Below are 15,281 nucleotides of genomic sequence, written 5' to 3' on the forward strand. Positions count from 1 at the left end.
TTGGACTTTCTATTCTGAAATCAAAAACTTTTTTAAAAATTCTGATTTTATATTGTTTCATTCTTTTATAAGGTCAAACTGCCATTTTTGTTGTTGTTGTTGTTGTTGTAGTTGTCCTGGGTATTCATAAGATTTTATTTTTCAAATGGAATTCAAGGTCATTTTACACACCAGATGGTCATTACACAACTAAAAATTGATTGCTATGATCTCACTGGAAATTACATTAAATTGATAATACAAATCAGAGAGAATTGACAACTTCATCACGTTACTTACTATCAAAAACATGATATTCATTCTGCTACTTGGAATTTATTTCACATTATTAAGATTAAGTAGTTTTCTGTATATAGTATAATATTTAATACTTGGCATACTTGATATAAGCCCTACTTCCTTATTCAATGTTTGCTTTATTTTTCATTTCATTGTTACCAGTTTTCCACTTCTATGTTTTGCTGATTTATTCAAAAGCTACAAATGACTTTTTAAAATTTTTCCTTTGGGGTCTTCTGCTTCCCACTATGATAGATTAGCTTGTATTAGACCAACTTGACCCTTCCAGAAAAGTATAAAACTTGTAATATCTACCAAAAGCAACTTTTGAAAGGTAATAGAGTACAATTAAGAAAGCCACAATTTTACACAGCAAAGATCCTAGAGAGAAGACAGAAGTACTGATAAGAGTTCGATATTTTCTGCCACTTTAATTTTGAGATATTTGTTGATTAATAACAGTAGGAAATGTAGTAAACAACATAAATAAACTCAGAACTTATGGTGGTCTCCTGGAGCCAGGGGGATAAACAATTGTTATTCAAGGCTACGAAGTGACCTAATAACTGTAGGAGAAAGACCCTGTAGAAAAGAAACTTGTAGAAAAATGAGCTTAACATTCTGTTGTGCTTTCCTCTTTGAAGCATTATTCATTTCTTCTAATCATGTGACAAGGCTAAGAATATGTGAATAAACAAATATTTAGAGTCTAAAGTAGGTATCAGTAATTTACGACATCCAGGTTAAATTTAGCCCACCATCTGTTTTTATAAATAACATTTTATTGGAACAAAGACATACTCATTTGTTTACATTTCTCTAGTGAATGCTTTTGGAGCTCAGCAGTGTAACTGAGTAATTATGACAGAGACTATATGACCTGGAAAACTCAAAATACTTATTATTTTGCTATTCACATAAAAAGTTTGCTCATAATAAACAAACAATAAACAAAATGAAAGGCAACCCTCAGAATGGGAGAAAATATTTGACAATGGAGCAACTTACAAGAGATTAATCTCCAAAATATACAAACAACTCGTGCAGCTCAATATAAAACAAAAATAAACAGCCCAAATAAAAGATGGGTAGAATATCTAAGTAGACATTTGTCCAAACAAGACATAAAGATAGTCAAGAGGCACCTGCAAAGATGGTCAATATCACTAACCATTGAGGAAATGCAAACCAAAACTATAATGAGGTATCACCTCACATCAGTCAGAATGGGCAGCATCAAAAATTCTACAAACAAGAAATGCTGGAGAACAGGTAACTCTTCCACACTGTTGGTGGGAATGCAAACTGTTACAGTCACCACAGAAAGTAGCATGTATGTGCATACATGTTCAGTCTTTCAGTCGTGTCCAACTCTTTGTGACCTCATGGACTGTAGTTCTCCAGGCTCCTCTGTCCATGGGATTTTTCAAGCAAGAAAACTGGAAGGGATTGCCATTTCCTTCTGCAGAGGCTCTTCTGGACCCAGGACTCGAACCCACATCTCTTACGTCTCCTGCACTGGCACATGGTTTCTTTGCCACTGAGCCACGTTGGAGGTGATTCCTTAAAAAGTAAAAATAGAGTTGCCATATGACCCAGCAATCCCATTAATGGTCATTTATCAAGAGAAAACCATAATTTGAAAAAAATACATGCACCCCAATGCTCACTGCAGCATTATTTACAACAGCCAAGACATGAAAGTAACATAAAATGTCCACTGATAGAAGAATGGATAGTGAAAATGTGTTTTATATATATATATGCATGTATGTGTGCATTGGGGTGGCCAAAAAGTTCATTCGGGTTTTTCTGTACAATGACCAAACCTTTTGGTCAACCGCATGTACATGGGATAGGATGAAGTGAGATATGGAGGCTTCCCAGGTGGCACAATGGTAAAGAATTAATTTGCTTTGTAGGAGATGCAGGAGGCACGGGTTCAACACCTGGGTCAGGAAGATCCCCTGGAGTAGGAAAAAGCAACGCACTCCAGGAGTCTTGTCTGGAAAATCTTACAGACAGGGGAGTCTGGCAGGCTGCAGTCCACGGAGTCACAAAGAGTGAGACATGGCTTAGCGACTGAGCATATATGAAAATGTATAACTGCTTCATTGTGTTGTACAACAAAAAGTAATACAACATGGCAAATCAGCTGTAGTATGACAAAAATGAATTTAAAAACTAAAAATTCAATTTAAAATATTTTTTTAAAGGGGAAAATATAAAAATTTGTACCAAAAAAAGGGGAATATATAAAAATAGAAAATCAGGGAGATTCTAAATTTAAGAAATAACTGAAATTAATTTAAAATGGGGTTAAAGGCTTTCCCTGGCAGTCTAGTGGTTAAGACTTGGCACTTTCACTGCCGTGGCCCTGGGGGATTCAATCCTTGGTGAGGGAACCCAGCCGCGGTATGGCCAAAAAAAAAAAGAAATAAAAATGTGGGGTTAAAAGCAGAATAACAAACAGAAGAGAAGACTTGTGAAGTAGAAGACAGCATCAAAATAAATATCTGGGAAAAGACAGAAAAGAATCAAAGAGCTAATAGCCTGTCATTCATATAATTGGGTTTGCGTCAGAGGACAGACATAATAAGACAGAATAATAACTGGAGAAACATGGACTGTGAACTTTTCAAATTTGACCAAAACCACAGGTTTAAAATTCCTTTTTAAATTGAAATTGTGTTTAAGTTAAATTAAAACTGTTGCTTTTGCTTAAAGTATCTTCCTTCTAAGAGCAGTCTTATTGGATTAAATTGCCTCTCTTTCTCTGTTCTATCTCTGGTCCTTCTTACCAACTACAAATATTTTCTCTTGTCTACTCCTTAAGACTTAGTCCAAATACTGGAGTAAGGTGATAGTGATCTGGAGAGAGATACAAAATATTGCATTCTTGGCCTGAGAGAGGCAACAGTCAACTTTTCAGTCCCCTGCTGCTCTAATTTTCAGGAGTATAGAGAACTCAACACACCAGGATTGCTGTCTCCCAGCACTACAGTGTAGATGGACCAGCCAGTCTTCTTTGAAGCACACCTGGATGAAACATACAGCTTCTCACCTTGCAGGGGATGGGATTCATGCATATCTTCAGGTTGGCTTCTACCTTGAGGCCATCTGGTCCTTTAGATCTTTAACCTAAACTTCCCTCTACTTTTCCAAAAGTGATAGCAAGTTCAGTGGGGGAAAACAGACATATTTTCTTCTTTCAGTTCAGTTCAGTTCAGTCACTCAGTCGTGTATGACTCTTTGCAACCCCATGAACCACAGCATGCCAGGCCTCCCTGTCCATCACCAACTCCCAGAGTTCACCCAGACTCACGTTCATCAAGTCAGTGATGCCATCCAGCCATCTCATCCTCTGTTGTCCCCTTCTCCTCTGGCCCCCAATACCTCCCAGCATCAGAGTCTTTTCCAATGAGTTAACTCTTTGCATGAGGTGGCCAAAGTACTGGAGTTTCAGCTTTAGCATCAGTCCTTCCAAAGAAATCCCAGGGCTGATCTCCTTCAGAATGGACTGGTTGGATCTCCTTGCAGTCCAAGGGACTCTCAAGAGTCTTCTCCAACACCACAGTTCAAAAGCATCAATTCTTCGGCACTCAGCCTTCTTCACAGTCCAACTCTCACATCCATACATGACCATAGGAAAAACCATAGCCTTGACTAGACGAACCTTTGTTGGCAAAGTAATGTCTCTGCTTATGAATATGCTATCTAGGTTGGTCATAACTTTTCTTCCAAGGAGTAAGTGTCTTTAATTTCATGGCTGCAGTCACCATCTGCAGTGATTTTGGAGGCCCCATAAATAAAATCTGACACTGTTTCCACCGTTTCCCCATCTATTTCCCATGAAGTGATGGGACTGGATGCCATGATCTTCGTTTTCTGAATGTTGAGCTTGAAGCCAACTTTTTCACTCTCTTCATTCACTTTCATCAACAGACTCTTTAGTTCCTCTTTAATTTCTGCCATAAGGGTGGTGTCATCTGCATACCTGAGGTTATTGATATTTCTCCTGGCAATCTTGATTCCAGCTTGTGTTTCTTCCAGTCCAGTGTTTCTCATGATGTACTCTGCATATAAGTTAAAGAAACAGGGTGACAATATACAGCCTTGACGTACTCCTTTTCCTATTTGGAACCAGTCTGTTGTTCCATGTCCAGTTCTAACTGCTGCTTCCTGACCTTCATACAAATTTCTCAAGAGGCAGATTAGGTGGTCTGGTATTCCCATCTCTTTCAGAATTTTCCACAATTTATTGTGATCCACACAATCAAAGGCTTTGGCATAATCAATAAAGCAGAAATAGATGTTTTTCTGGAACTCTCTTGCTTTTTTGATGAGCCAGCAGATGTTGGCAATTTGATCTCTGGTTCCTCTGCCTTTCTAAAACCAGCTTGAACATCTGGAAGTTCACGGTTCACATATTGCTGAAGCCTGGCTTGGAGAATTTTGAGCATTACTTTACTAGCGTGTGAGATGAGTGCAATTGTGCGGTAGTTTGAGCATTCTTTGGCATTGCCTTTCTTTGGGATTGGAATGAAAACTGACCTTTTCAGTCCTGTGGCCACTGCTGCGTTGTCCAAATTTGCTGGCATATTGAGTGCAGCACTTTCACAGCATCATCTTTCAGGATTTGAAATAGCTCTATTGGAATTCCATCACCTCCACTAGCTCTGTTTGTAGTGATGCTTTCTAAGGCCCACTTGACTTCACATTCCAGGATGTCTGGCTCTAGGTCAGTGATCACACCATCGTGATTATCTGTGTCATGAAGATCTTTTTTGTACATTTCTTCTGTGTATTCTTGCCATCTCTTCTTAATATCTTCTGCTTCTGTTAGTCGATACCATTTCTGTCCTTTATTGAGCCCATCTTTGCATGAAATATTCCCTTGCTATCTCTAATTTTCTTGAAGAGATCTCTAGTCTTTCCCATTCTGTTGTTTTCCTCTATTTCTTTGCATTGATTGTTGAGGAAGGCTTTCTTATCTCTTCTTGCTATTCTTTGGAACTCTGCATTCAGATGCTTATATCGTTCCTTTTCTCCTTTGCTTTTTGCTTCTCTTCTTTTCACAGCTATTTGTAAGGCCTCCCCAGATACCATTTTGCTTTTTTGCATTTCTTCTCCATGGGGATGGTCTTGATCCCTGTCTCCTGTACAATGTCACGAACCTCATTCCATAGATCATCAAGCACTCTATCTATCAGATCAAGGCCCTTAAATCTATTTCTAACTTCCACTGTATAATCATAAGGGATTTGATTTAGGTCATACCTAAATGGTCTAGTGGTTTTCCCTACTTTCTTCAATTTCAGTCTTAATTTGGCAATAAGGAGTTCATGATCTGATCCACAGTCAGCTCCTGGTCTTGTTTTTGCTGACTGTATACAGCTTCTCCATCTTTGGCTGCAAAGAATATAATCAATCTGATTTCCGTGTTGACCATCTGGTGATGTCCATGTATAGAGTCTTCTCTTGTGTTGTTGGAAGAGGGTGTTTCTTATGACCAGTGCATTTTCTTGGCAAAACTCTATTAGTCTTTGCTCTGCTTCATTCCGTATTCCAAGGCCAAATTTGCCTGTTATTCCAGGTGTTTCTTGACTTCCTACTTTTGCATTCCAGTCCCCTATAATGAAAAGGACATGTTTTTTGGGTGTTCGTTCTAAAAGTTCTTGTAGGTCTTCATAGAACCATTCAACTTCAGCTTCTTCAGTGTTACTGGTTGGGCATAGACTTGGATTACTGTGATATTGAATGGTTTGCCTTGGAATCGAACAGAGATCATTCTGTCATTTTTGAGATTGCATCCAAGTACTGCATTTCGGACTCTTTTGTTGACCATGATGGTTACTCCATTTCTTCTGAGGGATCCCTGCTCGCAGTAGTAGATATAATGGTCATCTAGTTAAATTCACCCATTCCAGTCCATTTGAGTTCGCTGATTCCTAGAATGTCAACATTCACTCTTGCCATCTCTTGTTTGACCACTTCCAATATGCCTTGATTCATGGACCTACCATTCCAGGTTCCTATGCAATATTGCTCTTTATAGCATTGGACCTTGCTTCTATCACCAGTCACATCCACAGCTGGGTATTCTTTTTGCTTTGGCTCTGTCCCTTCCTTCTTTCTGGAGTTATTTCTCCACTGATCTCCAGTAGCATATTCGGCACCTACTGACCTGGGGAGTTTCTCTTTCAGTATCCTATCATTTTGCCTTTTCATACTGTTCATGGGGTTCTCAATGAGGCCTTGCTCCCAGCTGCTAAGCCTCAGTTTCACTTGCATGGGGCATGGGAGAGATAAAGTTGTTAGGTGGCAGTTAGGATAAGGGCCTGTGAGCATTAAGCATGGAAGCTGCCACCTGTTCCTATTTTCCAAATCTTTCCTCTTTCAAAATGTATTTAAATATTGCTATTTCTTCAAAAAGGCTTATTATTTCAGAAAATTCTTTTAAATAACTCTCTCTGAAAGAACTGTCATGCAACTGAAATAAAAGCCCCAAATAGGCTCTTATTCTTAAATGGCAGTAAACCAAACAGATCATTAACGGAAACATTACAATAATAACTTTTCAAACACCAAATAGTCTTGTGTAGAACATAATTTTACGAATAGTATCTCCTTTTACAGGTAACGCATAAAATCTATTGCAAAATCCATTTCAAAATGATTATGTATTTATATATTCTAAATTCAATAGAAAGTTATAAAAATAGAATCATTTCTTCTGTTTAGGCATCCATATGTTGGTAGATTTTTCTTATTATTTTTTACAAAAATATCCACATGAGAAAAAGAAACATGATGGCTATGAATTTCTGAGCCAAACAACCGAGTCAGATAGGTATTACATTTAACACTGTATGGAAAATTTTACGGAGATATGTTCAATAGTCTCTAAATTAAAAATGCTGTTTTTACCCCAATGAGTATATCATAAATAGAAATGAATAAGTTGCTAAACCCTCAGAAGTCTAGCATTCTCCAAGTTCTAAACATATTGAATTACAAGGATGCAATTTCTTTTCTTGTTTTCTGGATTTTAAATGACAGTGCACTGGCAGAAAACAAAAGCTGAACCAAACTAACACTGGGGAATGAAGAAAAATGAAGCTGGCATCTTAGCCCAGGGAACCTTGCCAAAAGAAAGTAGCTTCTTTCCCCATTCCTAAACTCATTCCATTTTCAGAGGCTGAAATGGATTTCCTATCCCACACTAGTAAAAAGGAAATTGAATTCAGGAAATTCAAATGCTTGTGAGGAGAAATGCTAATTATAATCAACCATATTTACATAATAAATGTCATAAGTAGACCTCAGAGAACTATGATTAAATACTGCTATTCCTTTAGTTTATCAATACAAAATTTATATGCAACATGCGAGCAGTAGCAGTGTTAGTCACTCAGTCATGTCCGACTCTTTGCCACCCCACAGACTGTAGCTTGCCAGACTCCTCTGTCCGTGGGATTCTCCAGGCAAGAATATTGGAGTGGATTGCCATTTCCTTCTCCAGAGGATCTTCCCGATCCAGGGATTGAACCCAGGTCTCCTGCATGCAGGCAGATTCTTTACCATTTGAGCTACAGGGACTCCATAAACATGTGAGACAAACCTCTATTTATGGGCAGTACTGTTAGTGTGAGTCCCAATATTGCTTATCCAAGATTATTCAGCCATGAAGATGCACGTCACAGACTTCCCACCACCCACTGAATTATGGCCAGTTTCACTGTTAAAAGGACCTCTGAGAGATACTTCAATAACATAATTATACAGATGAGGGAATGGTCAATCAAAGAGATTAAGGAACTTCTGGTCACTACTTAGAGTTGGAGGAGATCTCAGGTTTCAAGATTTCTGCCAACACAGATTTTAATGCCCATTTAGTAACCAGACATCAACAATTCAATCGAAATTAAATGTAGAAACAGCTGAAATTTTCTCATGTCTGAAATATCTCTATCTCTACGTCTGTATCTTTATATAATCTCACCCACTTTTAAGATATTCAGAGAAGACAATTATTCATCAAGTTATCTAAAGGAGAAAGAGGGGAAAGTGCCATTGTGAACTTTGAAGGTATTTGATAAAGGAGAAATTTGTTGGGTGAAAATAATGAATTTGGTCTCTGACACATTAGTATTAGGTGTCAACAAAGCAATATTTACATAGTAGGGAAGAGAAACAAATACATCTCAAAGTGTTAAAAGGAATGAATTTAACATTCCACAGTGTCTTTTGAAAGAATTATCCTCAAGTGGTGCTAGTAGTAAAGAACCCATCTGTCAGTGCAGGAGACATAAGAGACATGAGTTCGATCCCTGGGTTGGGAAGATCTCCTTGAGGAGGGCATGGCAACCTACTCCAGTATTCTTGCCTGGAGAATCCCACAGAGGAGCCTGGTGGGCTACAGTCTATGGAGTCGCAAAAAGTAGGACACAACAGAAGTGACTTAGCAGGCATGCATCCTCTACACAATACAACATGAAAGCTGGAAATTTATGAGTAAATCTCATAAAGTAGTGACAGTACTGTGACACTGATAGGTGAAATGTAAGGTGGTTCTTAGGTGAGCGGAAGTTGCTATGCATTAAGAAAAAATATTTTTAAAAGTAGATTGAAGAAAATTTGTTGTAAATAATCAAAACACTAATATCATTTGAATTTTATTAAATTTTAAATAGTGTTCAACTTTGTAAGGGAGCGTGGCATATGAAGTAACAAAGAAGTGGACCATTATCCATTTATAAATTATGCATTTGAATTTCCACAACTATTGTGAAACACAGAAATCAATTTCCATATTAAATAACAGTAGATAGAGCTCTGAAACGGAATCTCTAAATAATTTTTGATTTGTCTTTCAGAAAACATGGTGAGCTAATTTTCTCATTTATGGGCAAAGAATGTTATAATAGGGATAATATAATAACAATTCTTAGGCCATATAAGTTCTTTAACTTGAAATTTTATTTCCTTTGACATGATTTTAATTGATTTAAAACAATCAGATTTCAGTGACATTTAGAAACTGACTTTATTTTTTAAATTAATTTACAAATCTATAATTGATTATTTTGAAACTTTTTATAGGTTCTATGAAAGATATGAGATACTATCTTTGCTCTTGTGAAGTTTACATTTTCATTGGGAAAACAGGATTTATCAAATCAGTACTATTATGTTAACTAAAAGACTTTCTACATAAGGGACTAAATTGAAAACAATAAGTTAGGGCCAGATTATTTAAAAATCGCACAAATCAGACAATTGATTCATGTTGATATATAGCAAAACCAATACAATATTGTAAGGTTAAAAAAAGCAAAAAAAGAGAATTCATTGCTCAAAAATATATATATATTTAATATGATAGATAATATAAAGATATTAGAGGTTTTTAGTAGGGAACTGAAATATTTTCCTCCTGTTTTATGTCAACATAAAATTAGTTTAGGGAAGATTAAGCTAGCAGTAACATGTAGAAAGAGTTTAAAAAGGGAAAAAACAGAAGTAAGGAGACTGTTAAGAAGCTATTGCAGGAGACATAAGAGATGCAGGTTCGATCCCTGGGTTGGGAAGATCCTCTGAGGCATGGCAACCCACTCTAGTATTCTTGCCTAGAGAATCCCATGGACAAAGTAGACTGGCAGGCTGCAGTCCTTAGGGTTGTACAGACACAGCTGAAGTGACTTGGCACACAAGCATGCACATATTACAATCTAGTAATGAATAAAATTAGTTTCTAATGAATGTGCTGGTTGTGAGAGTTAAGATTTCAATGTGAGTGATTTGTGATGATATAATTTACTGTTACATGAATTATAAATTCGTACATGTGAGATGGAAAATCACAATAATGTACCATCAAAGATGACTCTAAAATGTTTTTCCTGGAGTATAATCTACAAAAATATTAAATCACTTTGTTGCATACCTGAAACTAATATAATACTGTAAATCAAATACACTTCAATAAAAATTTCTTTTGCCTGGAATACTGAGAGGATAGAGCCAAATGGACTTGGAAATTAAGAAGGAAGATCTATGCTAACGAAAGCAATTTTAGGTTAGGACTATGAGGAAATGGCTAGTGTTAACCATGGCAGCATGAAGCAAAGATTACCTACAGTGAGGCATTTGGATGAATAAATTAGCAACTTGAGACACTTGCTTGAATCCTCCCAGACAAGTGAAATCTTGCTGAGCACCCATTTACCATCATAGCAAGAAAGTCAAGAACATCAAGAATGACAAACTCTAAGAATTTTATGTGGGCTGCATTGCACAGTTACACCAGATAAGAAGTAAATGCGGAGCCAGAGTAAATGTTACATATAGTACTATTTTCACTGTCTTCCTGCACCTTATATAAGAATCCCAAAAAGGTTGATCAGTCTCCTCCCATTTCTGCAAGTTGCTAGAGGGTCTTTTACTTGTGTTCCAAAATCTGGGCCTCAAGCTGGAATCAAGATTGCTGGGAGAAATATCAATAACCTCAGATATGCAGATGACACCACCCTTATGGCAGAAAGTGAAGAGGAACTAAACAGCATCTTGATGACAGTGAAAGAAGAGAGTGAAAAAGTTGGCTTAAAGCTCAACATTCAGAAAACTAAGATCATAGCATCTGGTCCCATCACTTCATGGGAAATAGATGGGGAAACAGTGGTAGATTTTATTTTGGGGGGGCTCCAAAATCACTGCAGATGGTGATTGTAGCCATGAAATTAAAAGATGCTTGCACCTTGGAAGAAAAGTTATGACCAACCTAGATAGCATATTCAAAAGCAGAGACATTACTTTGCCAACAAAGGTCCGTCAAGTCAAGGCTATGGTTTTTCCAGTGGTCATGTATGGATGTGAGAGTTGGACTATAAAGAAAGCTGAGTGCTGAAGAATTGATGCTTTTGAACTATGGTGTTGGAGAAGACTCTTGAGAGTCCCTTGGACTGCAAGGAGATCCAACCAGTCCATCCTAAAGGAGATCAGTCCTGGATGTTCATTGGAGAGACTCATGCTGAGGCTGAAACTCCAATACTTTGGCCACCTGATGCGGAAAGCTGACTCATTTGTAAAGACCCTGATGCTGGGAAAGATTGAGGGCAGGAGGAGAAGGGGACGACAGAGGATGAGATGGTTGAATAGCATCACCAACACAATGGACATAGGTTTGGGTAGACTCTGGGAGTTGGTGATGGACAGGGAGGCCTGGCATGCTGCGGTTCATGGGGTTGCAAAGAGTCAGACACAACTGAGCGACTGAACTGAATGTGTGATTTATATGACAGCCATCATTTTCCATAGTTACTTCTGTGTGAAAGACTGAAGGGTGTGTTAGTTGCTTAGTCAGGTCCGACTTTTTGCAAACCCATGGACTGCCAAGCTCCTCTGTCCATGAATTCTCCAGGAAAGAACACTGGAGTTGGTTGCCATGCCCTCCTCCAGGGGATCTTCCCCATCCAGGGATCGAACCTATACTTTCTGTCTTGCAGACAGATTCTTTACCATTTGAGCTACCTGGGAAGACCCAGAAGTGAATCACTGAAATTCTTGCCAATCTGTGTTGAAGGGGCTGTTTTTGCTAATAGGTCTGAAGGTTATTGAGAGCACTGCTAATTCTGTCAGTGATTGCACCAAGACTACTAACAAGTAAAGTTTGAAAACTGACCCCAAAGGAGATGGACCTGGCTCCTGCTGTTTCCGAGGTTGTTGGCACTCATACCACTGATTTCTTGTCCTCTCTGTGCACACTCCTGTAAGAGTAACTTCCTTGCATCCAGCATCATGCATCGAACCTGGACTGGCAACTCGTTTCCTACATGATATTTTACATGTTTCATTGTTCCATATACATGCGTTAGTATTTGTATTTATGTTTTTCCTTCTGGCTTACTTCACTCTGTATAATAGGCTCCTCTCCACACTGTTCTCCATAGTGGCTGGACTAGTTTGCATTCCCACCAACAGTGTAAGAGGGTTCCCTTTTCTCCACACCCTCTCCAGCATTTATTATTAACAAGGAAACACAAACTTTAAACGATACAATAGACCAGTTAGACCTAATTGATATCTATAGGTCATTTCATCCCAAAACAATGAATTTCACCTTTTTCTCAAGCGCATATTTATTTGCTTTTTTATTTTTACTAGTGTATGAACAATAAACCCATAGATAATGAAACCGGAGAGAAATTTTACAGTTTATCCTTAACATAACTTTCTTATATGTTGGAAACACAACCTTGAACCATACAGTCGGACTTTTGCACTATTCCTTCACATTTTCAGAGGCTAAATTTAGGGGGAAAGCAGAAATAATGAAGCACAAATAAGAGGGATCAGAACTGAAGATGTGGATTTTGGAATGAGGAAAAAAAAAAAAAAGATGTGGATTTTGAGCAGTGAAAAGCAGATGCCCTTTACAAAGAATTGCATATGAAATGGGTGGAGGATGCCTCAAGAAATGATGCCTGGAGAAAATGGTGGCATCAGTAGCTGCAGTGGGGTGCTAGGGAAAATGCCAGGGGGAGATAACACGGTAAATGTCAAATGGTAACCAAGAGCCAAATCCAAGAAATAAAGGAAAAAACCCGAATACTGTGGAGGAGGAAATCTTTCCCCAATTAGAGAAAATCTCTTCTTCCAACCACATAATTTCATCCCCCGCTACTAGTAATATTCTAAATCTCTAGAAATAGTGGGTTTTGATAACATGAAGGGAAGTCAGGTGTAGAATGCACAAACTGAACAGAGTGACAACCAGGGCCTTATGGAGAAAATATTCTGATGGTGAGAGAGACTGATGGAAATTTTAAAACAATGTGTCCAGGTAATTTTGCTTTACAAGCAATAGTTTTAAACATGACTGAATAATTAATCATTTTAATGTATTTTGTTGAGAAAATATATATCTCACTCAGTCTTTATTGTCAATACACTAAGGCACAATTCCAGAAGAAATGATATTCCGGTAGGAATCATGGTCAATGATAAGCATAAAGAATAAGGTATGGCTGCTCTTAAGTGTTCACATTCAGCAGCTATCCTGTGTCATTCAGCTAAAAGCAGGAAAAAAAAAAAAAGTTCCTGCTTATTACAGCTTTCTGAAAAGTCTCCGATGACTCCTAATCCCATGCCATTATCAATTAAGGTAATATCATTATAAGCTCTAGCAACTCCTAACTGTGAAACTGAGAGACAGAAAAGCCTCAGAAAATAAAGGAAAAGTTTAAATCTATAAGTTCAAATATTTGAATTGATAGAGAGTAAAAATTCTAATTCCAGAAAAGGAATTTCAGATTAATGTCAAATTAGAATTATGTAAGAATTGTTATCAAAAATTCAAATCTCATGATTTTTATCAAATATACGTACAGCCTACCTACAAATAGAACACTTTGTAACATTATCTTTTTAAAATTCATATTCACTGCTAAATTTTATACTTGCTTATTTATAAGGACTTATATGAATTTGTGTTAGAGGACATGGGGCTTCCCTGGTGGCTCAGGTGGTAAAGAGTCTGCCTGCAATACGGAAGACCTGGGTTTGATCCCTGGGTTGGGAAGATCCCCTGGAGAAGGAAATGACAAGCCACTCCAGTATTCTTGCCTGGAGAATTTCATAGAGAGAGGAGCCTGGCAGGCTCATGGGGTCACAATGAGTCAGACACAACTGAGCAACTAACACTGCTACTGGAGTATGTAGTACCTAACTTTCATTTTCTACCTGTTCTTTCTTCCCATCCCCAAGGCCAGTCTTTCAGAGAAGAAAAAGGTTGATATAAATGGATACAAAGATTTCTCCTATATGTTTCTGAATCTGTCTTTAATTCCTCAATATCTTTAGAAGTCTTAGCACTGTAAACAAACAAACAAACAAAAAAATAGTATCAGATTCAGAAGGACCTATTTGCATCCACATAGTATATGTGGAATCCCTACTGTACTAGAGGTAAGCACTGTAACTACATATGATATTTTGCTTTTAATTTTGATGATTTACATTTATCTGTTATTTCCTTCTCTAAACAAGAAAGCTGACAGATTCCCATAATAATAATTAAATGTTACCTATGTTACTCAGAGGAAAATTGTCCCTAAATCCAATGAAGAAACTCAGATTTATTTTCTACCTTAAATGCTCACCACCTTTCCCTTCACAAACCCTTGAGATCCCTGTACTCAGGGGCAGTAATTTAGCCTGCTGCTCGGCTCAAGAGCTGTGGCAAGCCTAGGATTTTTACCTTTCATTGCACCTTTGGTGTCGGTTCATTTCTCATCTCCCTACATGCCCCATAGAGCTGATCTGAGTGCAGAAAACCCTTTGAAGTCACTTGGAACTTCGTGCTCTGATGAGGCCTGAAGGACATGCAAAGTAAGAAACATGTCCGTGCTTGCAAAGCAGGGTGAAAATTCAATCAACTTTACTAATGTGCTTCTTACGCCTCAAGGCATTTCTATGTGTGTGTATATGCACATCTGCAATAAAAACTTAGCCAAGTAAGTTTTAAATCCATAAAAACAGAACATTTACATAGATGTGCCTACTACACTTAGGCCAATTTATTTCATGTATGAAAAAACAGATTGAGTAAATTAGTGAAAGAAATGCTTTCAAAGGCTCATACAGAAAATACATACTTGCACCATAACATCTGTGCTAATATTTAAAATATGTATTATTTTTAAGATAGATTTTGAAGCAAAAACATAGTTAATGGTTCTGATACTCTGATATCCTCAACTACATAGACCCAAATTTTAAAATCACATCAAACATATAACCTCTGTTTTTCAATGTAACCATTTTCCAATGTGTCAGTAAATGATCAGTTAAACAAGTTTGTAGTTCTGGGCTTTGGACTGAAAACCCCATTTCTGTTTTGCGAGCCCATATAGGCAGATGGGCTTTGCCAGTAGGGGATCTAGAGTGAGACTGCAAGGCTGGACGCTGTTTGCTTCCTTTGAGCTTTCTGTCTACTTCCT

General features: G+C 37.7%; 1 long non-coding RNA gene across 3 annotated transcripts in view; it reads right to left on the reverse strand.

Moving 5' to 3' along the window:
* LOC133251709 (uncharacterized) overlaps positions 1-15,281 on the reverse strand; it is a 198,056-nt gene that overhangs the window by 39,826 nt on the left and 142,949 nt on the right. The window contains exon 4 of one of the 3 annotated variants that reach the window (XR_009737751.1): positions 1,044-1,842. The exons of the other annotated variants lie outside the window; for them this stretch is intronic. This is a non-coding gene — a long non-coding RNA (uncharacterized LOC133251709). Of the gene's footprint in view, positions 1-1,043; positions 1,843-15,281 lie in introns of those variants that run through there. 3 annotated transcript variants of the gene reach the window in all.

The sequence above is a fragment of the Bos javanicus genome, chromosome 7 (assembly GCF_032452875.1).
Source record: "Bos javanicus breed banteng chromosome 7, ARS-OSU_banteng_1.0, whole genome shotgun sequence".
Classification (NCBI taxonomy): Eukaryota; Metazoa; Chordata; class Mammalia; order Artiodactyla; family Bovidae; genus Bos; species Bos javanicus.